The sequence below is a fragment of the Thalassophryne amazonica genome, chromosome 3, assembly GCF_902500255.1.
Source record: "Thalassophryne amazonica chromosome 3, fThaAma1.1, whole genome shotgun sequence".
NCBI lineage: Eukaryota > Metazoa > Chordata > Actinopteri > Batrachoidiformes > Batrachoididae > Thalassophryne > Thalassophryne amazonica.
The window spans coordinates 145,238,729-145,264,849 of record NC_047105.1 but is presented as its reverse complement, the minus strand read 5'-3'; the positions used below and the strand labels follow the sequence as shown (position 1 = coordinate 145,264,849).

At 42.4% G+C, this 26,121-nt stretch overlaps 1 protein-coding gene and 2 long non-coding RNA genes across 4 annotated transcripts in view; 1 reads left to right on the top strand and 2 right to left on the bottom strand.

Moving 5' to 3' along the window:
• fhit (fragile histidine triad diadenosine triphosphatase) overlaps window positions 1–26,121 on the bottom strand; it is a 1,159,287-nt gene that overhangs the window by 616,864 nt on the left and 516,302 nt on the right. The gene's annotated exons all lie outside the window — the stretch shown is intronic.
• LOC117507685 lies at window positions 1,527–20,103 on the top strand. The gene is made up of 4 exons (XR_004559835.1): window positions 1,527–1,606; window positions 11,387–11,390; window positions 17,140–17,145; window positions 20,092–20,103. It is a non-coding gene; the product is annotated as an uncharacterized LOC117507685 (long non-coding RNA).
• On the bottom strand, window positions 8,399–14,796 carry LOC117507686. The gene is made up of 3 exons (XR_004559836.1): window positions 14,784–14,796; window positions 10,283–10,288; window positions 8,399–8,522 (listed from the first exon to the last, which is right to left on the bottom strand). It is a non-coding gene; the product is annotated as an uncharacterized LOC117507686 (long non-coding RNA).

Genomic DNA, 26,121 nt, shown 5'->3' with positions numbered 1-26,121 from the left:
CCCAACCGCTAATAAGCTAAACCTAGATTTATAAATAAGAGCTACACCCGCCTTGCTTCGCATCACGAGGGACATGACTAAATGTATATGCTGGTGGGCAGGCCTCATTTAAGTGGAGGACAGCTGTAGGTTTAAGCCAGGTTTCACATAACCCAATCATATCTAAGTGATGATCAATAAAAATCATTAATCAACAATGATTTTGAGGACAGTGATCTTATGTTAATGGACCCAGTCTAAGGACCTCAGTGGGGTTGACAGTTGAGCTGTTTGGGTTTAGGGGTGGTTCCAGAGTAGCATATATAAGATGCCTAGAAGTAGGTTTAGGTTTGAGACATTCCACATGCATTGTAGGTAGCAAACATGAAATCTTTGATATTGCTGGAACAACCATTGGGCCATCCTCAATTTCAACATGATCCAATACAGTAATGGGTATTAAGTTTGCAAAGCATATCCCTCTATGATTTTTATGGACACGGGAGCAGGCCACAGTCTCAACTTGTTGAAATTCCCACCCTGGCAGATAAACTGCACTATTACCATAATGGATTTTCTGCACTAATTTCCCGCTAAGCTAATGGATTCCACACCCACATTTGTCATAAGCCTTGCAGGGTCTCGAATCACCTGCTCCGTGGCCTGCTGTAGATTCTTAATGTACCCTCCCTGTAGATTTCCGGATTTTTTTTTTTTAGATTATGTCTCTCACAGTGGACATGCACCTAAGATAAAAATTTCAGACCCCTCCATGATTTCTAAGTGGGAGAACTTGCAAAATCGCAGGGTGTTCAAATACTTATTTCCTCACTGTAAGTGCAGAGAGTTCCCTGGATTTAAACATGTAAGAACTTTTTTAGCTGCAATCAGAGCCAGGGTTTCCTGTTTTAGTATTACACTGTGCATAAACATTTCAGTGAAGTAAATTATATATTGTCCATGCCATTATCATTGAAAAATGACCCACCTCATGTTACCTGCTGCAGTCTCCTGCTGCAGACTGCATTCTACTGTGACGGATTTTCTGATAAAGACAGGAAAGAACCTTAAGGTCAACTACATGGTAAACTGTCAGGCTCTGAGCCCTCTGATGCATGAGTATGTTAATTAATTAATTAAAGTCTCATTTCAAAAAGATGAATTATAGTCATGACTTGATATACATAAAAGTGTATCCATGAAAGACTTTGAAGAACAAAGATTGGTTGAGGATCTCCACTTGGTCAACAAACACATGAGAAAATTATTGAAATAAATAAAGGTTCCTCAAAGAAAAATTGGAAGGGATGTGAATGTTTGTCCTCCAAATTCAAGACGGCATCTTTTCCAGGAACGTCCACACTTTTTCAACAAGACAACGCAAAACTATATTCTGCACACATTACAAAGTCATGGCTGCTGAAGAAGTAGTAATGGATACTGGACCTGCCAGCAGTTCTGAACTGTCCACAATAGAGAATTTATGGAGAATTTTGCAATGAAAAATGCTACAAGAACATCCGCATACTGTTGCACAGCATAGGATGTGTCTGCAGGAAGAACGGGACAAAATAATACCTGGAACACTTCATCACTCAGTGTCCTCAACACCAAAATGTCTTTGAAAGTTTTCTTTTTTCAACTGATAAAACACATTGGTCTGACTGAAACTCCTTTTTTCCCCAAACTCTTCACACAGTCCGCATTACAAACATGCATCTCAGCTAAACAATTCATTTCCCCTGCAAAACTCTTTCTCACCAACAAAACACCTCAAACTGTCTCAACAGAAGCTCCTTCATCCACAACACTGGCAACACGTCTCATTCAGGAAGTAAACACGGTCACTCTGAGCACACAAAACTGCACAACACTCTCAACAGAGAGCAAGACATCAAATACATTTGAAGTTTAATGTCTGAATGATGTTTCCCAGATAGATCATTTTATAACTGAATAAGGTATTTGTACTTTATTGCATCTAAAATATTGCATATTGTAACAAGAATGTTTCAGCAGTTTGCTTCAGTTACTTCTGATATCTTGGCAGAGTGATTGACAGGACTTCAAATAAAACATATTCAGCATTTTCCATATCTCGCTAACTTTTTTTCTGACTTGTGGTTGCATAAGATGAAATATTCATAAATATATAGAGACATTTTTTTTTCCTGGGATGTGGATAATGATCTGGATCAGATTTGAAGGACTGGTTTTTACAGGGAACCATCTCAGGCAGCTTCACCTTTAGTTTACATTTTCTACTGGCTATTCCAGTGTGATTACAGAAAAGCTGGCGGTGACCCGAGACTCGACCCTGACACTGTCTGGCTGCAGTAAATAGCCAGTCCCCAGATGATGATGATGTATTTGATGACCTGTGGCACTGCTGTCAGGAAGCAGGCTTTTTAGCATGGAAGTCATTACAGCGCTCTGACCTCGTCTAATGACAGTGACACTGCGACCTCACCCCATGGTGTGGCCGCCGCTCATCTACATGCACACAGGGTGAGCGGGTGACACCGGTTCAGCGAGAACACACGGCACTGCCAGAACACCGGTGCGGCACCAGCTGCTGACACTGTTAATGGCTGCACAGCCCAAATTCTGCGCCGCCAGGACGACCAGAGCAGATGGAAGGAAGCTGACAGGATGTCTGCAGCTGCACAGTAACATTTCAGCATCACATCTGGCTTGGCAACGGCAGTATAATTAGGAATCATCTGTGCAGAAGACTAAAAACCAAGCACACCTGGGGTCTGGAAGTTTAACTCACGAATGTCTAACATTCCAGAAGACACAATCAGCAGCAGAATGAACAACGTTAGCTGACTACTGAGACGTGGCAGCTGTCAGCAGTCATTATCTTTAGGTCAAATAAGTCTCAACATCACTGAGATTTATTTATTTTCACTTCAGGGTTTGGAGCTTTGTGGAGCTTCATTAAATTCTGTTTCCACTGTCCAAGTGTTTTTTACTGACTGTTGTCTGATCACGCACAAGGTCCAAAAATGCTGCAAATATTAATAAACATGTTTCCAGCTTAAATTGTTCAAAAGGAGTGTGCTTCAGTATGCACAAGATGGTTAATTAAAACCCAACTACAAAAATGGTAAAATATCAATTATATATATATGTGTGTGTGTGTGTGTGTGTGTGTGTGTATATATATACAACCCCAATTCCAATGAAGTTGGGAACGTTGTGTAAAATATAAATAAAAACAGAATACAATGATTTTCAAATCCTCTTCAACCTATATTCAATTGGATACACCACAAAGACAAGATATTTAATGGTCAAGTTGATAAACTTTATTGTTTTTGTGCAATATTTGCTCATTTTGAAATGGATGCCCGCAACATGTTCTTAAAAAAAGAGCTGGGACAGTGGTATGTTTACCACTGTGTTACATCACATTTCCTTCTAACAACACTCAATAAGCGTTTGACAATTGAGGACACTAATTGTGAGTGCCATATTGGGTATAAAAGGAGCATCACCACTTTGTGAACAACTGCATGAAAAAAATAGTCCAACAGTTAAGAACAATATTTCTCAACGTTTAGTTGCAAGGAATTTGGGATTCCATCATCTACAGCACATCATGTAATCAGAAGATTCAGAGAATCTGGAGAACTTTCTATACATAAGCAGCAAGGCCAAAAACCAACATTGAATGCCCGTGACCTTCAATCCCTCAGGCGGCACTGCATTAAAAACTGACATCATTTAACACGTCTATGAAGATGTATGTATACATGTGGGGTCAGCTTTGTGTATAACTCTAAGTATATTGTTCTGCTAAGTCAGTGGATAAAGGTTGAATTTTCTCTTTTCCAGATCTCAAACAGGGCTGTGGGACTGAAGACTCAGAGCTGGTGAATGATGATGTTCAGTGTTCTGTCACATGACTGCATTCTAAACAAGCAAGAAGCTGCACAACGACGCAAACTGAGAAGTTTGTAAATCAGCACAAGTGAGGCAGATAATGGTCCTTGTGAGTGGCTCAAACTATCCTGTGAGCCCTCGTAAAGACACTCAGAGAAACAGCTGCAGCCTCATAATTATGTTTCTTTTACTTATATGTCTTTGTCAAGTCAGAGATTATTGTTGATGAGAGACTGTTTGTAGGCGTTTCTCTGCTGTCATGCCTGAACTCACGAAAAAAAAAAAAGAACTGCTTTGAAACCAAAGCTTCAAGTCATCTTCCTTCTTTGTTAGTCAAACTGAACCTTTAACTGCTCCAGGTTTGAACAGTCGGTCAGCACACGGCCCTGTACCACAGCCGCAGAAGGAACAAATGTGCCCCTTCGATTTAGCATCAGACCTCACTGGGATTAAGATCAGCTGATCACATGAACATGAGCAGCACCCACTAGCCAGAAACACAACTTCACCCTAATCATCGAAGAGCGATGTCATTTCACTGCCAAAAGAACCCAAGAGCTTAGTATACACACTCACAAATATATAATGCAACACTTTTGGTTTTGCGCCCATTTTGTATGAGATGAACTCAAAGATCTAAAGCTTTTTCCACATACACATATCACCATTTCTCTCAAATATTGTTCACAAACCAGTCTAAATCTGTGATAGTGAGCACTTCTCCTTTGCTGAGATAATCCATCCCACCTCACAGGTGTGCCATATGAAGATACTGATTAGACACCATGATTAGTGCACAGGTGTGCTTAGACTGCCCACAATAAAGGCCACTCTGAAAGGTGCAGTTTTATCACACAGCACAATGCCACAGATGTCGCAAGATTTGAGGAGGCGTGCAATTGGCATGCTGACAGCAGGAATGTCAACCAGAGCTGTTGCTCGTGTATTGAATGTTCATTTCTCTACCATAAGCCGTCTCCAAAGGCGTTTCAGAGAATTTGGCAGTACATCCAACCAGCCTCACAACCGCAGACCACGTGTAACCACACCAGCCCAGGACCTCCACATCCAGCATGTTCACCTCCAAGATCGTCTGAGACCAGCCACTCGGACAGCTGCTGAAACAATCGGTTTGCATAACCAAAGAATTTCTGCACAAACTGTCAGAAACCGTCTCAGGGAAGCTCATCTGCATGCTCATCGTCCTCATCGGGGCTTGACCTGACTCCAGTTCGTTGTCGTAACCGACTTGAGTGGGCAAATGCTCACATTCGCTGGTGTTTGGGCACGTTGGAGAGGTGTTCTCTTCATGGATGATGCGAAGGAGATGTGTTGCACTGCATGAGGCAAATGGTGTCACACCAGTTACTGACTGGTATCCCCCCCAATAAACAAAACTGCACCTTTCAGAGTGGCCTTTTATTGTGGGCAGTCTAAGGCACACCTGTGCACTAATCATGGTGTCTAATCAGCATCTTGATATGGCACACCTGTGAGGTGGGATGGATTAGCTCAGCAAAGAAGAAGTGCTCAACTATCACAGATTTAGACTGGTTTGTGAACAATATTTGAGGGAATGGTGATATTGTGTATGTGGAAAAAGTTTTAGATCTTTGAGTTCATCTATACAAAATGGGAGCAAAACCAAAAAAAAAAAACAGTGTTGTGTTTATATTTTTGTTGAGTATAGATGGCAGGATGGATGGAACACACACATACACACACACACACACACACACACACACACACACACACACACACACACACACACAACACACACACACACACCACACACAACAACACACACACTCCAGAGTCAGACTTTGTTGTGTGAAAACAAAGTTTGGAGAGGCCGCTCGAGTCACGCCGGCTGATACGTGAAAAAGCTCATGAATGAGCTTCAAAGGCAAATAATTCAAATGGTGTTTTGTTTCCCAGCATCTCCCAGATGCTCATGTTTTTCTGGGTGATATTATAGACACCTCTTTATTCTGCCACTTGAAAGAAAATGACAAAATCCAGAAGAAAGACAAAAAGGAAAAATATTAATAAAAAGTGGATTCATTAAAGACTTTCAGTGTGTAAACGTTGAGACATTAAGCGCCTTTGAAAAAAAGTCTGTGATAAAACAGCAGGTGCCAGTTTCGACAGTGCACCAAATCACAAACAGTGATCACAAAAGGAATCATACATTAATGACAAAAAAAACACACACACAACCATATTTAAATACGGTGAGGCGTCTGCGCTGGAGATGAAGAAGGACCAGACTCCAGACACCACCATCGCACAAGCTCTCAGTCTGAATAATGTGTTTTTTAATCTGTTTGATAAAACAGGAGTAACTGGCTCATTAGTGAAGTCATTACGGACAGAAACGTAAAGCAGAACGTTTGCAAATAAACCTAAAGTTTTCACAAGGCTGTGTCTCGGATCCCATCCCTGAACAGACAGTGTGATGGAGGGGTGTGTGAGCTCCAGTGAAGCTGGGGATGTGTTGTCTGGATCATCAGATCCTGGTCCAGCTTCCCGTGGTGATTTGGTCCCAGGTGAGAAGACACACTAAGGGTGAATCAAAAACAAACCCTTTTACATGAGTTACACATCTAGGAAACAAGTTACCTTGACTGGTTTTAGGGAAAAAATATAGCCATGAGGTTTGGTGTGGATGGAAGCCGACATCATCATCAAAGTTTTGAGAGGTAAATTTATTGTTCAGTCCCATGTACAGTAAAACAAACCTAAACCAGATATTTGCAGTCAATGGACAAAAAAGTCCCAAAGTTTTGTATTGTTTTTCCATGTAATAACAATAATGGATTTTGTACAACGGATTTTCACTAACATCGGATAAAATGCCACGTCCAATCTCAATGTTATTTCCATTAAACCCCTCGCATTGCGGGACCAGAGTCATTTAACCCGACCGTTTATTTTTTTTTCAAACCGTGTTCAGACTCGGACCTGAAGTCTGACGTGCACCTGTTAAATCAGACACAAACTACTGCAATTGACACCTCTTCTGCTTTCAAATCCTTTGTCTGCCATATTATAACAGTTTTTAGAGTACGCACGCTTGAATAAAAATGGATCAACTTTACAGCTCAAAGTCGGTAAAAGAAGAAAATTGTTCAGCTTTGATTTGGAGGTGATGATTGCAGAAAGAAAAAATGTTGAGGGTCAAATTAGTCCAGAATGAAGCATAATAATAATATGCTAATAATTATGCATAATAATAATAATAATAATAAGAGAAATTTTAAACTGTCACACACGTCACTGCATGACAGAGTTACGGAGCTGCAGCTGCATAAATCAGGCTTTAAATTAATTAAATAAATCATCATAAATTGTAAATTTATGTAAATTTGGTAGCTTAACTATTTTTATATTTATTTTGATAGCACCTGTACTTGGATGTGTTGCTGTATGTGGTTAAATGATTTTTAAAATGTTGAAAACATTCAAGGTTCATTCACTAGTTCAGCGCGGTTGGAACCAAAATGGCGCCATGTTCTGAGTTCACGCGACTCTCTCAATTAAGGCACTCTTGGAGCAGCAGCCGGCAGTGTGCATAAGACAGAAGCTCTGGCTCGTTGTTCGTTTTGGGTTGTGATTGTTTTTTTTTTTTTTCTGTTTTACTCAGAAGCCTCGGTGGTGCTTAACTTAAAACAGGCTTATCAGTAGCCGACAATTTACCAGTCAATACTAAAAGTTAACTAAAAAGGTTAGCATGTAGCTGTAACTTCTGTAAAAATTTTTGTGGTTTATTGGTTTAGCATTATAAAAGTTAACTTTTCAGTTAGCAGATTAGAGTTTATCGAAGCTAACTTTTTGGTTTGCTGTGCCCCTACTGGATATTATTAATATTGTTAATTTATTTTATGAATACTTCTATTTTGTCATTTAATTTTTTAAATGGATGACAATGAAAATAAGTGTTTTCACTTCCTTGTGTCATCCATGTATTTTTAACATATTTACAAATATATTGATGTATTGAACACTGAACTTATTAAATAAAACATGCACACACACAGGCTTTTGATATATAGATAATCTGCATACAAATAAGGTACATTCAAACATTTTCAAGCTAACAATTCATTTAGCTTTGCTGAGTTTCATCATAATTACATTAAATTATTTTCATGATTGCATGTCTTAATGCAACTCAGCTTATATGATCACTTGATTTCACTGTCCGTTCCTAACTAGGTGCACAGAGAGCATTTTTTTTTTTTTTATTTCTCCTTCCCATTTTCTGACAACCAATCACAGCCCTTAGAGGACTATGCGATACCTAGCAACGGGGTCAACCCCACCTCCTTACAGAGATAAAAAGTTTCTGTCCCCTCCTTGCTCACAATTGCTCTCAGACGCCTCTTGGATCACTCTTAGGCTCTTTAAGAGGGCTTGAGTTGCTTCATGGATACAGGTCTTAATGTTTTAAACTAAAGGACTGTTGTTACACTGATCTGATCTCACAGCTGCATAGGGGAGGTTTCCTGTGGAATTTCAGTTTCAGCACTTAACTTCTCATAGGACTAAAACATTGTATTAATACTTCTCCTGAAAGCCAGAATGAGTTTAAACTCAGTTCAGAGTGAATGACGGGACACTTTAACAGCCACATGTCAAAACCAGTGATACTCCAGGCCACAAAAGATCCCCATTCCACAGCCCTGGGGCTAATTTATAGCCTTGCACATCTCCAAAGTGATCTTCAAAGCATCAAAGGTCAAACATTAACTGCAAAGCAAACTTAGTTCATAACCAGAAACAAGGGGCCAACACTGGGGGCAGAACCATAACTCCCCCTGGAGGTCAAGAGTGGAAAGAACACAACCACTTTGTATTGTAAAATAAGATATTTTATGCAAATAGAAAGAGTCATCATGTTTTTTCTTGTTGTATAATTAATCAAAAGACCAATTATATATATATCCACTCTAACCGTTGACATGTTTTCTTTCAGGTAATGCCTTTTATAACTGTCGATGTATCTCAAATGTTATTTCTTGAATTATAATGCTTTTTCATGGTGAAGCACTTGTTTGTAGTTATAGTAATTTTATATTCAGTTAGAAAATAGAAAAAAAACCTAACAAAGGATGTCTGATGTGTTTCCTCTGACTTTCTCGGTGGATGAGTGAAACAGAACAACAAATGGGCAGAGGATATTGATTTAGTAGCCCTTTAAAAAGGTCCAGAACAAAGACATCTTGCTTTTTTACACTCTTGCTACCTTCCTTCACCTTTTCTCTCTTCCTGGATTTTCCTGTTTATTACACAGGCTGTATGTGGCTTATTTTTGCTAAAGTTCCACCATGTGGCTCTTTGTTCATTCTCTGTTCCATTTCTTTGCAGCTTTTCATGATGACAGGCCAGGTTTAATAACGTTTAAGGCTGGAGTTAAGATTGCATCCTTTTAAAAACAGTTTTGTTGTAGAGTTTTTCAGATTTGAAGCCCACTGGGCATTCTTTTGAGAACAAACACCTAAACCTTCATCCTTGGGTCAAATGGAACCTAACAATGGGACAGCCGAACGAACATGTTCGATTCTGCCGCCAAATGAGTAGAAACAATGCCTGGGATTGCAGGGAAAAACCAGCGGTGCAACCCCAGATCCAGGCAAGCTAAGGCCCCAAAGAACCATACAGAAATCGGACCAGACCAGAACTACATCTTTAAGAGACCAGCTAAGTGATCCACCCTAAGGTTCATCAGGGCTTTGTTGTCAAATAGATGCAAAGTGGCTTTAAACATATTGTTTGGCAATTTTGTAATAATAATAATAATAATAATAATAATAATAATTGATGAACCAAATTCATCATTTAAATTCCAATCCGATCTATACCCCTTTTAAATCATTAACTTTGTTCACTGCTTTATCTTTTAACATCTCATGATTGGCAGATTATAATTAATAAACCAGGGATTATTATTCATCTTCTCAAAATGTCAGTCACCTGTTATCACCTGTATATAGTATGCAATAAATTTGTAAATATTACGTCAGTGGTTTTTATTGTCTTCAGTTGAAAAGAGTTTTGATCAATCATATCGAGAATTTATGACGTAAGATTAGAGACTGATTATCCATCCATCCATCCATTTTCTTCTGCTTTATCTGGAGTCGGGTCGCGGGGGCAGCAGCTCAAGCAAAGCTGCCCAGACCTCCTGATCCACACACACCTCCCCCCAGCTCCTCCGGGGGAACCCCAAGGCGTTCCCAAGCCAGCTGAGAGATGTAGTCCTTCCAGCGTGTCCTGGGTCTTCCCGGGGCCTCCTCCCAATGGGACGTGCCCGGAACACCTCTCCGGCGAGGCGTCCAGGGGGCATCCGGAAAAGATGCCCGAGCCCCCTCAACTGACTCCTTTCGATGTGGAGGAGCAGCGGCTCGACTCCGAGCTCCTCCTGAGTGACCGAGCTCCTCACCCTATCTCTAAGGGAGCACCCAGCACCCTGCGGAGGAAACTCATCTTGCCGCTTGTACTCGCGATCTCGTTCTTTTCGGTCATGAGCCAATCTCATGACCGTAAGTGAGGATCAGAACATAGATCAATCAGTAAATCGAGAGCTTTGCCCCCCTACTCAGCTCTCTCTTCACCACAACGGTCTGATACAGCGATCGCATCACTGCAGATGCTACACCGATCCGTCTATCGATCTCACGCTCCATCCGTCCCTCACTCGTCAACAAGACCCTGAGATACTTAAACTCCTCCATTGAGGCAAGGACACTCCACCGACCTGAAGAGGGCAAAGCACCTTTTTCCGGTCGAGAACCATGGCCTCGGATTTGGAGGTGCTGATTTTCATCCCGGACGCTTCACACTCGGCTGCAAACCACCCCGTGCACGCTGAAGGTCCTGATTGACGAAGCCAACAGAACCACATCGTCCCACAAACAGCAGAGACGGGATTCTGTGGTTCCCAAACCAGAACCCCTCTACACCTGGCTGCGCCTAGAAATTCTGTCCATAAAATAATGAACAGAACCAGTGACAAAGGGCAGCCCTGGCAGAGGCCAACGTGCACTGGAAACAGGTTTGACTTACTACCAGCAATGCAAACCAAGCACCTGCTGTGGTTGTACAGGGACCGGATAGCCCTTAGCAAAGGACCCCGGACCCCATACTCCTGAAGCACCCCCCACAGGGTGCCCCGAGGGACACGGTGGAACGCCTTCTCCAGATCCACAAAACATATGTGGACTGGTTGGGGAAACTCCCATGAACCCTCGAGCACCCGATGGAGCATGTAGAGCTGGTCCAGTGTGCTGCGACCAGGACGAAAACCACACTGCTCATCCTGAATCCGAGGTTCGACCATCGGTCGAATTCTCCTCTCCAGTACTCTGGAATAGACCTTACCGGGTAGGCTGAGGAGTGTGATCCCCCTATAGTTGGAACACACCCTCCGGTCCCCCTTCTTAAACAGAGGGACCACCACCCTGGTCTGCCATTCCAGAGGCACTGTCCCCAATCGCCACGCGATGTTGCAGAGGCGTGTCAACCAAGACTGTCCCACAACATCCAGAGACTTAAGGTACTCAGGACGGATTTCATCCACCCCAGCAGCCTTGCCACAGAGGAGCTTTCTAACCACCTCGGTGACTTTGGCCTGGGTAATGGATGAGTCCGCCTCTGAGTCCCCAGTCTCTGCTTCCTCTTCGGAAGACGTGAGGATGGGATTGAGGAGATCCTCGAAGTATTCCTTCCACCGACCGACAACATTCCCAGTCAGGGTCAACAGCTCCCACAGCTGCTTCCGCCCTCCTGAGGCGTCGGACAGTTTGCCAGAATCTCTTCGAGGCCGACCGATAGTCCTCCTCCATGGCCTCCCCGAATTCCTCCCAGACCCGAGTTTTGCCTCTGTGACCACACGGGCTGCAGCACGCTTGGCCTGCCGGTACCTGTCAGCTGCCTCCGGGGTCCCACCTACCAACAAAGATAAGTAGGACTCATTCTTCAGCTTGACAGCATCCCTTACTTTCCGGCGTCCACCACCGGGTTCGGGGATTTCCGCCGGGACAGGCAACAGAGACCTTGCGACCACAGCTACGAGCGGCCGCATCGACAATGGAGGTGGAGAACATGGTCCACCTCGGACTCCATGTCTCCAACCTCCCCCGGGATCTGGGAGAAGCTCTCCCGGAGGTGGGAGTTGAAGACCGTGCTAACAGAGGGTTCTGCCAGTCGTTCCCAGCAGACCCTCATGATACGTTTGGGTCTGCCAGGTCTGACCGGCTTCCTCCCCTCCCAGCGGATCCAACTCGCCACCAGGTGGTGATCGGTCGACAGCTCTGCCCATCTCTTCACTCGAATGTCCGAGACACGTGGCCGAAGGTCAATGATATGATTACAAAGTCGATCATTGACCTCCAGCTCAGGGTGTCCTGGTGCCACGTGCACTTATGGACACCCTTGTGCTCAAACATGGTGTTCGTGATGGACAAACTGTGACTAATACAGAAGTCCAACAACTGCACACCACTCGGGTTCAGATCGGGGAGGCCATGCTTCCCAATCACCCCCCTCCAGGTCTCACTGTCCACCGCCCCCGTGGGCATTGAAATCCCCCAAGAGAACAATGGAGTCCCCAGTCAGAGCGCCATCTAGTACCCCTCCCAGGGACTCTCTCCCCCTCTAGCTGCCACCTTATCGTGGTGGGGGAGTTTGCATACCAGGATGATCCTAGGAGCTATGTGTCGGGGGCTTTGTGCCCCTTGTAGGGTCTCCCAAAGCAAACAGGTCCTAGGTGATGGGTTAGACTAAGTGCAGTTCAGAACCTCCATGACCAGTAAAAAAATCAAGGACCGAGATGCCGCCCGGTATGGCAGAGCCGGGGCCCCACCCTGGAGCCAGGCCTGGGGTTGGGGCTCGCGCGCGAGCACCTGGTGGTCGGGCCTTAGCCCATGGGGCCCGGCCGGGCTCAGCCTGAAAGAGCGACGTGGGCCTGCCCTCCTGTGGGTCCACCACCTGCAGAGGGGGCCATGGGGTTGGGTGCAGAGAGGATTGGGTGCGGTCAAGGGTGGGTGGCCTGGTGGCCCGGTCTGTACTCACAGCCCCTGGCTGTTGGGACGTGGAATGAGACTGATTAATGGTGTTTAAATAATGTCCCTGTGCGTAAAGCAGGTGGTGTTCCAAATGTGAGGAATTAAATCTCAAATTTAATTAAATATTGCCTTAACTCATATTTTAATGTATAATTTAATGTTAGCATGTAGCATAATTAGAAATATTTAAATTCACTACATTGCAACCACCCTTCACGAGACTCTTCATGTGACTCCTTAGTTCTACTGGAGGACTTCACTGCTCACACTGGCAACAGTGGAGAACCATTATCAGAGCTATTGTCAGTTATATGGGGATTTAACAAAAGCCAAGGACATGTCCATGTTTCATGTGAATTTCCTCTCAGACTTCTCTTGTTCCCGGGGTACTCAACATTAAAGGTGCCTTAACACTTACACAACTTTGATCCGCTCACTTGCACGCACATTGTCGTGATGACCACCCTTTGTGTTCCCAGCTGGATGCCATACTTTGTTCTGCTGGATGCCATGCATTGTTCACTGAATGCTGCATATATAAAATAATTATTTTATTTTGGATTAATCATTGTCTCTCCGAGTTAGCTGTTGAAAACGCCTCTAATTGCTTCCAGAAACACAGAGGAGTGCTTCAGCTGCTACTTTTATCGCACACATGCAACGAGGTGGAGAAAGCATTTGGAGCAGTCTAAAAAAGTGATTATTTGTCATGTTTATATTGTAATTGGTAAAACAGCTGCATGTTCTTTCCTTCTTGTGTGCAGCTGCAGAAGTATGTTTATGACAGATTTAACATCTCATTATAATCGTTCAGATGAGCTGTGCTCTGATGCGGTGTGCTGAAGCAATCACTCACAGTGTTCACTTCGTCTTGACTTGACAAACTGCATGTAGTGTTAGCGAGTAGATCGCAGAACATTCACCACCACTTCATGTTTTTTGTATGACATTTATGCGTGAAAGATTTTTTAAACATTTGCGCAATTACACAACAGCATGTGCAATTGCGCAAAGATAATTTTGCACACATTGGCAACCCTCTCACTTTCAGTCTACACCCGTTAATGACGAATTTACTCTCCTGCAGGGCACAATGTGTGCATGGGCCTTAAGGTACATGTGGATGGGATCCTCCATAGAGAACCCCCCCTCCCCTTGTGTCTCTCCACTCCCCTCACCCTGGCTTCCTCCCTGCCACCTCGAAGGCAGTGCAGTTTTTACTGCTGCAACCTTCAACTCCACAAGCTGGGCAGCGACGGCCTTCCTGCTGCGGTCTTCACCCACTTTCCCTCAATTCAGATGATGGACTGCTTCAGGTTTAATGCTCATAAACAATGTCAAATGTAACTATGTTGTCTTTAATTCTGATGTGTGCCATTATTACGTACAACTAGTAATAACTGTGGATTAATTGCTGTATTTTGTCTGAGGTAATTGGAGTGTAAACGTAATTTTGTTGCTGTTGCACTCGTGTAATGACAATGACAATAAATCTCATCTCTCATCTCTCTCTTTCATTCCACATAGACAAATGTCTTAAATGATGTGCCCTCACAATGCAAGTAATATCTGAATATCTCATCTGAGTATCTCTAAGTAACTGTTCATCAAAAGTCATTCAAGCATTAATGAAGCACTGGTTAATCTCACAACCATACAGTAAGACTTTGTGCTCCTACATAAATATCACCATCAGCGAAACACCTCTATCCAATGATCATGCCACTACATAAGCTCTTCTCAAGCATCTATAGATGTCACAAGCAAGTATACAGAGACAGGAAGTTCAGTGCTGTGATAAGTGAATGTCTTTCCAAACTGCTGGTTTCTACAACCCCACCCAACATCCAGCCAAAGCAAGCACTGAAAGAGCAGGAACCAGGACTCATCTGTAACAAAAGCCAATATTCAGCCTGATAAAGTCTAAGATTCTGAAGACCACACATGCCTGCTCTGAAATCCAGCAACTTGTTGTGGATCTTACACATTTTCAGGATGTCAAAGAAACCAAAACAGTTAACCCAATCGAATGCTTTACAAAAGTCAGCTGATGCTGCAAAAATGGCCCAGACAACACATGCTTGTGTTCCTACTCACAGAGCTAGCAGGAGGTCAATTGTTGACTTATTGGGTGTGAAGCCAGACTGCTCCGGTCACTGAGCAGTACTGAGTAACTGAAACTGAATACTGCTACATGCACCTTTACTGGCAAATCTTTGAAGGAAACTCATGAATGAATGCACATATGTTGAGAAATTGCAAAAAATATTAAATATCTGCTCAATATCTGCATGAAGGAGCAATACCGCAGATCCTTCCTTTCTGCTGCTGTCAGACTCCACCAGCACTGTTCCCAGTAGACCACTCAGATCACTCAAATCACTCGTATCATTACATCAACAATTTTCAGCCATTTGCAGTAATACTACACATTCTGCACAATAATACTTGTACACTCATGTACATCACTTGAACAGTCATGCAATATTACAAAAAAATATTTCTGCTTATATATAGTGTAATCAGCAGCACGGTGGCTTAGTGTTTAGCACTGTTGCCTCACAGCGAGAAGGTCATGGGTTTGATTCCCACCTGTGGCCTTTCTGTGTGGAGTTTTGAATGTTCTCCCTGGGTTTGCGTGGGACCCCTCTGGGTGCTCCGGCTTTCTCCCACATCCAAAGAGAGGCAGGTTCGGTGGATGGGAAACATTAAATTGTCCGTAGGTGTGCCTGTGGGTGTGAATGTGTTTCTTTGTTTTATATGTGGCCCTGTGACAGACTGGCGTTCCTGTCCTGGGTGTACCCCGCCTCACGCTCTATGACTGCTGGAATAGGCTCCAGCCCCCGCGACCCTTAATGGGACTAAGCGGTTGAAGATGAGTGTGTGTGTGAGTATAGTGTAATGTATTCTACTGTATACATTGTTATTCCACACAGAACGTGACTTTGTATTTTGGTAATTATTATTCTTTTTCCTTATTTTGCACACTTGCACTGTTTTTCTGTGACTGTGCTGTTGTAACATTGTAAATTTCCCCGTACATTTATCTTATCCAGGTAGCTGAGTGGATACAGAGCAGGCCTGCCAATATGTAGACTAGGGATGTTCATGTTATATCGTGAAAAACTAAAAGTTGTGAGAGACTTCGGGCCACATGTTGTTTTTGTTCCACTTGGAGTAATCTGAACTCAATCAGATAAGATTTAAAGCTCCCCCAGATTGACAATGTCACCCTAACGGGGGAAGACTCTGATGACATTATTTTTCTTTTACAGGTACATGTGACGGCTTCTACTCGCAAAAAGGGGTGGTTGTTTGGTCACCCAGAGGAGAACATTAGTGGAATTCCTGGATTACTACATTGCTTGTTTGGGGAAATTGTTGCTTTGTGGGGGACCCTAAACAATGTCTGATTATAATAAAATTTGGCACAAATCTTTTATTTTATTAGTGGAACAAGAAGAACATGTGGCACAAAAGATTTTGCAACATTTGTCATTTTGAACAGGTCTAATGAAGACCTGTGTTCGAATCCTGCTCATGCTACCTGTCTATGTCCTTAATCTGCATTGTCTCAGACCACCCAGTGGTAAATCGGTATTGCTCTTGGCTGTAGAAGTAATGTGCCTCAGACTGGCCTTCCATCCAGGGGGAATTTTAAACTCTCATCCGTTTCATGCTACAGAATCCACAGATAAACACGGGCACCAACAGGCCTCAGAGCCCATATTGGTCTTAATAATGGAGATCCAGAGTGACTGTGACAGACTCATCACAGGTGGGATCATTTCAAGCCAGGTGTCTCACTGAAGCAAATGCTGGACTGCACAGCTTTGTGAAAACTTCAAAGCGACTGTGACTGTGTGTTTAGTGTCAGTGTAATGCGTCACAATGGCTATAACAACACAGGAAGCAGGGGAACATTTTATGACCGGAAAAGAGCTTCAACAGCAGCACAGGTGGCAAGTCATTAAACTTCATCACGGACATTAAAAGAAAGTTTGGAGCCCTCAGGTGATCTAAGTTATGACCCTCGACTTTGCCCATAAAAACCCTAATTACACACAAATGGAGTCTATTTCATTAATCTATACAACATCTCTGTCCTACAACTCTATTAAGGACAAGTATTTTGAAGCCAGAGGTTCATTTAAAGGGGCAGTGGTGGCACAAAGGTTCAAGAATCAGACTTCAGCTGGAGTGTGAGGTTGTTTTCTTTGGATCCCAGTCTGTCTGTTGTGTCTGATCTGGATTGTGACTCCACTTCCAGTTTCTGAGGTCTACACACCCTTTGTGCTTTTACAGTTTTTAATTTATTCATCTGTTTTGAAGCTGATTTCAAATAAATGTAAATTTCAGCCAAGTTAGTCCCACTGAGATTGAGACCTCTTTTGCAAGGGAGACCTGGGCAATTATAAAGGTTCCAATTCACCTAACCTGCATGTATTTAAATGTGGGAAGAAACTGGAACATTCAAACTCCACACAGAAAGGCCACAGGTGGGAATCAATCCCATGACCTTCCTGCTGTGAGGCCACAGTGCTAACCACTAAGCCACTGCGTTGCCATACTTGGGCTTTGTCAAACAATGACACTTTAAGATCCGTGACAGTTCATTTCAGATGATTCAGGGGAAAAATGATGATATCACACACTCCACACATTACTGAGGTGCAACTTTGAACATAACTGAACATGACAGTCTTAGAGAACATCTCTTGTAAAATAAGAGGGTTTGTTTTCTCGCTGCCCATAATATTTTTTTTGTTACCTCCACCAACAAAGTTAGAGGAGGTTTTGTTTCATCCTGTTTGCTTGTTTGTTTGTTTGTCTGTCTATTTGTTTGTTTGTGAACAGCAATTATTCAATTGTTTAGGAAATGCAGATTGGTGGTGAAGTCCATCTAATTAGTAATATGCTTAAATTCAGCAGGTCATCTCGTCTGATATGAGGTCATAGCCGACAGATGCTGTTTTTGTTTTGCTCTCAGGAGGAAAGCGCAGCAGGGGTGTGGAGCCCGCGGGAGACTGCAGGCAACCCCACCGTCGGTGACCGTCGTGCGTCAACAGCCTTACCCACAAGACAAGCAGGTGGCGCACGGAGGTCTAAAAAGTAGGCTGTAGGCTAATACTTAAACCAATAATTATAGCAGCAGAAAGGAGCACAAACCAACAACAGTGCTATTTTAATATTTTGAATGACAGATGAAGCCAGCTTCACTCAGACTGACATCACGCATGAAAAAACATATACATAAACTGTGAAAAGCATTAAAGTTTATTTGAACAGCACAAACGTAGCACAAACAAATGGACCACAAGCACACGTAGCACGAACACTAGAGACACCAGTTTGGAGAGATTTGGACGTGGGGCGGGGGGAGGCTGAATGATGTCATGGGTCAGAAAATGTATTTTGAATTACTCAAAACCTTTAAGAGCACAAACAATTTTTTTACACCACAAAACAGCACAAAACAGTCACTACTTTAGATTATGTCTCTCACAGTGGACATGCACCTAAGATGAAAAAAATCAGACTCCTCCATGATGGGAGAGTGGGAGAACTTGCAAAATCACAGGGTGTTCAAATACTTATTTTCCTCACTGTACGTCACTAAGTCTTTTGTGGGGATTTGTTGGATTGTTGATGTGGAATTTATCTTGCCACCATAGTACTTCACTGTCACATTGGAAGAATTAAACATCTTGGTTTTTTTGCCCTCATGTTGTATTCTGGCTGCTTGCATTTGGGGTCCAATCTTGACTCAGTTTGTATTAAACACAACAGCATGAACTAAATACATACTCCTGACATATGATCACATCTAATTTAGCTTGTGAAAAGTCACCAGGACTTGACACGCAATGCTCTTGTTTGTTTTTGGGCTGTATTTTTCTCTCAACTTGTCCTGTTGCCTCAGAAAGTCTTGAGTTGAGCACGCTGGCCATCATGATCTTGCATCAAAACTGGGAGGTCATTTGGGCCATATCCAATATCCAAACAAAGTTGGTAATGTCGGTGGTTGCTGGGTAACCAACTCCATAACGAGGGCTCCAGAACAGTAAATCCCTCACCAGTTCTTGTTTGGCTCACCAACAATGCCCAGCAAAACACACATGCCATTCTTGTAAGATGTCAGAGATGGCTAGGAGTTGTCCATAGAGCTATTTCATTATATGATGCTTTTTTTCCAGGAGATGCTAAGGATAGCTCTTAACAGGTGGGTCATATGCCATCTAGCCTACAGGTGTGTTGAAAACAACAGCAGTGTGTTTAAAAAAGTGAGCAAAGTTTAAATCCCTTATTATAGGATTTTATTTCCATTGACACAAATGAAGAAACATGAAGAAAAATTGTCAACTTTATTACGTTACAAAAAGTGAAGAAAAAAGTAAATATTATAATATTATATTATTAGTAATATTATATTGTTATATAAGAAATATTTGGCTATTCAAAAAAAATATATCAGTATATGTATTTTTATTTACTGTATCAAGGGCTCGAGGTGACATGGCACATAAGGTTGTGGGACCCAAATGCAAAAATTCACAGACTGTGATGTTTGAGTAGAAAGGCTTTATCGGTAAAACGGGCTGGGATTCGGGACACAGTTTGACAATCGATGGTGCACAGGTAGTCAGCAGGCAGAGGCGTCGTTAAAAAAAGTAAGCACAGTTCTATACACAGGTAAATGGTGAATAGTAAATGGACTGCATTTATATAGCGCTTTACCACCTGCCACAGACGCTCAAAGCACTTTACAAATAATGCCCCACATTCACCGCAGTGTGAGGGTGCTGCCGTAGAAGGTGCTCACTACTCACTGCCCAAGGGCCCTTAGTGATTTTTAAGTCAAGCTGGATTTGAACAAAGGATCTTCTGGTCTCAAGCCCAATGCCTTAACCACAATACCATCATCTCCCCCAGGCAGACAAAGTACAGGGGCAGTAGCAAAGGCAAGGTCACAAAAATGGAACAAGGTCAGTACAAGAGTCGGCAGAACGATGAAAAAGGCTGGCACGAGGACTATGGAAATCAACAAACTGGAGAGGCTCGAGTGAAAACAGAGGGCATAAATAATAATGGCGGAAATGAGGAGAGTGAGAACAGGTGTGTGAGATGAATAAGGAAGGGGTGTGGCAAACAGAAGAAACAGGAAAGTTCAGGTGGGTGTGACAGGTGTGCAAAAAGACTCAACGGCAAAAACCAAGAGAGAAGATAATCCTGATAATGAAAGAAAAACAGAAAAGACAAAATACAGAGACTGGTGCTGTGAGACAGAGACAAAATAAAACAGTGAGAGAAAAACCAACAACGAACAACATAAAATGCCAATGGAAAGAAATGACCAAAGACCTAATAAAAGTTAAAGGGGATAGAGAATCAAAATCATCTTTTTCATGTTTTTGGTGTTAGTTCAGAGTCTCCCCGCTGTGGGGAAAACACACGAAGTACCAGCAAGTTTCAGAACCTCTGTTTCAAGTAATTCTCCTTTTTTGAGCTGCCGCCAGAAAATAGGCCAATTCGTGTTTGAGGGAAACATTGCGTCACATTTTCACCAATAGCCCCCCCACACACACACCCACGCCCACCCCCTTTCACACACGCCCCTTCGAAATTAATTATTCATAAGGTTGTGCCCACCCATTCGTAATACTTGAAGAGGAGCAATGGCGAGCTACAGGTGTGCCTTCCCAGGCTGTCATAGCAGACTACGATCTTTACATATTCTTCCCACGGAAAGCAGTGTATGCGATCACTGGCTTTTATTCATTTTTAACCGCATCCCCAGTACATACAACCGCAGACTATTTCTTTGCTCTGCGCATTTCACGGAGGACTGTTTCACAAACCTTGCACAATTTCGAGCGGGCTTCAGTCGGAATTTAATGCTCAGTAGAGGGTCAGTTCCGACTTTGCGACAAATCAACCCCAGCAATCAGTACAGCCTGTAAGTATCACATTTTCGTTTGTTTTAAATTTGTGTTGCGCTATATTCCTGTTGTAAGAATTGCACGTTAGAATGGCACATTAGCTCTGGTTTGTTCCTCTAAAGGGAATGAGCTAACCCCTTAGCAGCTAGCTATTTGCATTATTATGCTGGCAGCAAGTAAGCCTGCAAAGGGCAGCTTGCTTATTTCAATGCATAACCTTTGGAAGTAACCGAAGTAAAACAAAACAAATGAAGTTTCGCAGATTTTTTTAGTTCAATTTTGCATGTTTTTTTTCGTCCTCATCAAGCAGCCGGTTGCGGCGCCGCGACGGGAGAGCACGCGCATTGTGTTCTGCGTGTGTCTGTTTATAAGAACCTTCTGTTAAAAACAGCTGATCCTCCGCACTTTCTTTTCAGTGAGAGCAAGGGCAGCCAATCAAACAACGGCAACCAATCAGCGCCAACACCTACTTGCATTTCATAATGAGGTTGCCAAATAAGCTCCGAAATGACGTCATTAAGGGCGTCGCATTCCGTCCAAACGACGCATTCTAAACACAGCATAGTAACATAGCTGTTTCAGAGAGCCTTTTAGGAAGGTTCTGAGCCATTACAGACCCAACCAATTTTTTGTGGGCTACATATCACATCACAGAACAAGGATTAATGCCCCATTCAACCTCTCTCTATCACCTTTAAGGTGAACAGACCAGCCAGAAAATAAAAGGCTAAGACTAAACTGGGCCAGAACTGATCATCGCTAAAGTATAAAAAGTAACAATAACAAAATGGCAAAACAACCTACAGACTAAAGAGAAGAACAGAAAACAAATCCAGAGACTACAGAATAACAGATAATGCAAAAAATGACTGAACAGATCACTGAAACTGAAAACAAAACCAGACACAAAAGTATACTGCACAGAAAAGACAAGACTAAACCATAACAAACAAATAATACAATCAGTGACTACAGTAGAAAAATGGAAGAACAACAAGAAAATAAATAAAAGGTAGGAACACAACTGGAATGACACTAGGACACGGCTAAAGAAAAACAACCGATAAGGGCAGACAGTAGTTACATTCCACCCAGTGGTTCGGGTAGGTACTGCACAGTGTGGTTCCAGTCAGAAACAGAGTAATTTAACATTATTTGATTTTCTTATTTTCATTTTTTTTCTTAGTGGACCATTTTCACTGTGTACAGAATGCTGATGATTCGACTGGCTGTGGTAAACGCCGCCATGAATGAATGGAGTGCTTTGACTCTTTAAACGCCGAGCGACTGCATTCAGGTCCGCTGATCAGACCTGATCAGGTCATCACAGACCTGAATAATGAAACACTGTGATGATTTAAACGTTTTTTTAAAGCACCAGTCAACCGCGATCACGTGTGATCTTAATGACGTGCTGGATGATCTGTCGGTGTGGTGACCACCAACAGCAATGCCTGATTAATGCGCTTAAACAGTGCATTAATCAGGTGTGATCACCCTGATCGATCAGGTCATTTGATGATCACACCAACAGCGATGACACTTTAAAGAGTTACGGTGCATTAATCAGGTGTGATCACCCTGATGGATCAATCAGGTCATCTGATGATTGCACCAATAGTGACTAGGCTTTAAAGAGTTACAGCGCATTAATCAGGTGTGATCACCCTGAGGGATCAATCAGGTCGTATGATGATCGCACCAACAGCGATGACACTTTAAAGAGTTACAGCGCATTAATCAGGTGTGATCACCCTGATGGATCAATCAGGTCATCTGATGATCACACCAACAGTGACTAGGCTTTAAAGAGTTACAGCGCATTAATCAGGTGTGATCACCCTGATGGATCAATCAGGTCATCTGATGATCACACCAACAGTGACTAGGCTTTAAAGAGTTACAGCGCATTAATCAGGTGTGATTACCCTGATGGATCAATCAGGTCATCTGATGATTGCACCAATAGTGACTAGGCTTTAAAGAGTTACAGCGCATTAATCAGGTGTGATCACCCTGAGGGATCAATCAGGTCGTATGATGATCGCACCAACAGCAATGACACTTTAAAGAGTTACAGCGCATTAATCAGGTGTGATCACCCTGAGGGATCAATCAGCTCGTATGATGATCGCACCAACAGCGATGACACTTTAAAGAGTTACAGCGCATTAATCAGGTGTGATCACCCTGATCGATAGGGACATCTGATGATCGCACCAACAGCGATGACGCTTTAAAGAGTTACAGCGCATTAATCAGGTGTGATCACCCTGATCGATCGGGACATCTGATGATCGCACCAACAGCGATGACGCTTTAAAGAGTTACAGCGCATTAATCAGGTGTGATCACACTGATCGATCGGGACATCTGATGATCGCACCAACAGCGATGACACTTTAAAGAGTTACAGCGCATTAATCAGGTGTGATCACCCTGATCGATCGGGACATCTGATGATCACACCAACAGCAATGACGCTTTAAAGAGTTACAGCACATTAATCATGTGTGATCACCCTGATCGATCGATCAGGTCATCTGATGATCACACCAACAGCGACAGTGCTTTAAAAGTTTAAATCATCACAGCGCTTCTGTGTATTCAGAACACGACACAGGCATGAGAAACGCACCTGCAGCAGAAAAACCACTTGCTTTAAAATGCTGCATTTCCAGTTATGAATTAAAGTATTTTCAGAGGTCATTTTCAAAAATCAGGAGCTTTATGTGGATTCATGTCCGTCTGTGATGGTGAATTGGACTGAAATAATTTTACTCAGTGTGTGAATGAAACAGTCGTTCTGCATGAGGACTGCAGGTTTCAACCAATCAGTGAGAAACGTGTGCCAAGAATCTCATAATTAACCTCCAACTTATGTCTCGTGCGGGACGTATGAACTCTTTGAAAATTTTCAGGATGCCCAAAATTTTTTTGAGGAACTCATCTTATTAGGACATACATCAGTGAGCTTCAGCGTGTTTCAGTGTGCTCTTAACCTAAAAAAAAAATTACCCTTAACTTATTGGACTTATGCCAGCATTTTTTTTAAATGACTGGCATACGCTGGCTAAATTGTCAAGGTGGCACAGGGCCTTTACCTCTAACTCACAAACACTTGTTTTGTTTTTCTTTAATATGAAACTGTTTCACTTTTATCAGATTTTTGTTCTGTGTATCACTGCAGAGAAATCCAATTTCAGTGTTGATCTGGACTCTGGGCCGCACAACACAAAGCAGGAGTTACTGAGAGCAGCTGATAAAAAATAAATAAATAAATAAATAAAAATCACAAACACAAGTGTGAGATGAACCTGAATCATATCACAAAAGTACCCCAGATAATCTGATAAGCACGAGGTTAGAAAAAGAGAGCTGAGTGTGAGGTTACAGAAAAACAAAAGAAACAACACACATTCCTCAAGTCTTCCTGACTGCAGACACAACAAAGGGACCTGATCTCAACAGTCTTAAGTCCATTTGGGGTGTGGCCAACTCAGATTGGGAAGGGCCCTGTCTCACACACAGTCAAAGTCCATGAAGACTTCACTGCATCCTGAAAATTCTCATGAATGCAACAGATAAGTTCTCAAAATAGATAATGTGCTGTTTTCAAGTCCATATTGGACTTCCTGTCCCTCTCATGTTCTCACAGCATCGAACATGTTCATCCTAATTCCTTACCTCACATCTTCACTGCCCCTAGCCTGTCCTTATCACCACACGCTCCACACTGTTCTGCAACATTTCTTGTGTCCAAATGTAGGTTCCACAATAGACTACACTCAGAAACCAGCTCTCCTGCCAAATGTGACCCTTTCTATTAAACACACACTCAAATATGCTCTGTGCATGTGGGTTTGAAGTGAATCTCGATTTGTACAAGGAGGTGACGAAGAACTTTTTTTTTCTGCATTTCAGTGCTATGGACAGCAACCATCACATTTCACAAAGCATTCCACAGACTCCTGCTGGGAAAGCCTGTCTGTGTCCATCACTGAAGTCCCTGCTGTGGCTAATTATCTAATTAACAGGTCAATATTGTGATTACTATGTCCTTATTCAATTCTTACTGCATCCTGATTTGTCCGTGTTATTTTTTAACCTGCTTAAACTTTAACAACAATCTCCACATCCACAGAGACCACACCACACCCGGTTGTACTGTGTCCCTACTCCAATGTACAAGTTGTAACTGTGTCCACCCAGTCTTTTGTGGATGTAGTTGGAACATGGCTGAGTGTGATGAGGTTTTAACATCAGCACAAAGTGAAGCAAGCATGCAACAGGATTTATTGGTTTCTTAATTAATCATGAGTATGTTTTGGATGTAACATGAAAGAAACTACAGTTTCTGCTGTCATTCCCTTTAAGATTCAGGTATGTTGGAATCTGGTGCGTTATTATTCAAATGGTGGACACCAGCAAGAGGCTTTCTGATGGGGAAAATGATCTGTGCCCAAAACATTAAAGCACATGATTGTTCACTCAAGGGCACAGCAACCAGTCACCAGAGCTCCCTGAGGTGAAGCATTGAAGCAACAGAAAAGAAGCAGGTGACAGTTGGCATTTCCTTTTACAGTAACTGCTTTTTATTTATTTATTCTATTCAGTTTTGCAGTAGGTTTATGCACTAGTGCATCCCTGTACATACAGTGAGGCAAATAAGTAGTTGATCCACTGTCGACTTTGCAAGATTTCCCACCTACAAAGAATGGAGATGCCTGTAGTTTTCATCGTAGGTACACTTCAACTATAAGAGACAGAATCTTAAAAAAAAAAAATCTGAAAATCACACTGTGATTTTAAAAATAATTACTTTGCATTTTATTGCATGAAATACAGTGGTGTGTAAAAAGTTTGTCCCCTTGAGTTTTTACATGTCAAAAATTTGTATTTAGGCTTTATTAAAATTTCTAATATGACGCCCTTTAAACTTAAGGTGAAAAGTAATTACATCATGAATTAAAAGAAATAAAAATCTAAAAGCCAAAATGATGGTGCAAATAAGTAAGTGCTCCCTTTAGTATTGCACATGTAAACCATCACTTTTACATCCAGTTTTCTTTGTACAAGTCAGTGGATGGATACATGAACATTCCCAAGATACTGAATATGTCTTGGACTTTATTTACATCAATTACAAAGAAATACAAACAGTATGGTGCTCTATGGTAAATCTGTGTGAAGTAGACAGTTGTCAAAAACTGAGTGACTGTGCAAGAAGGAGAAGAGTGAGG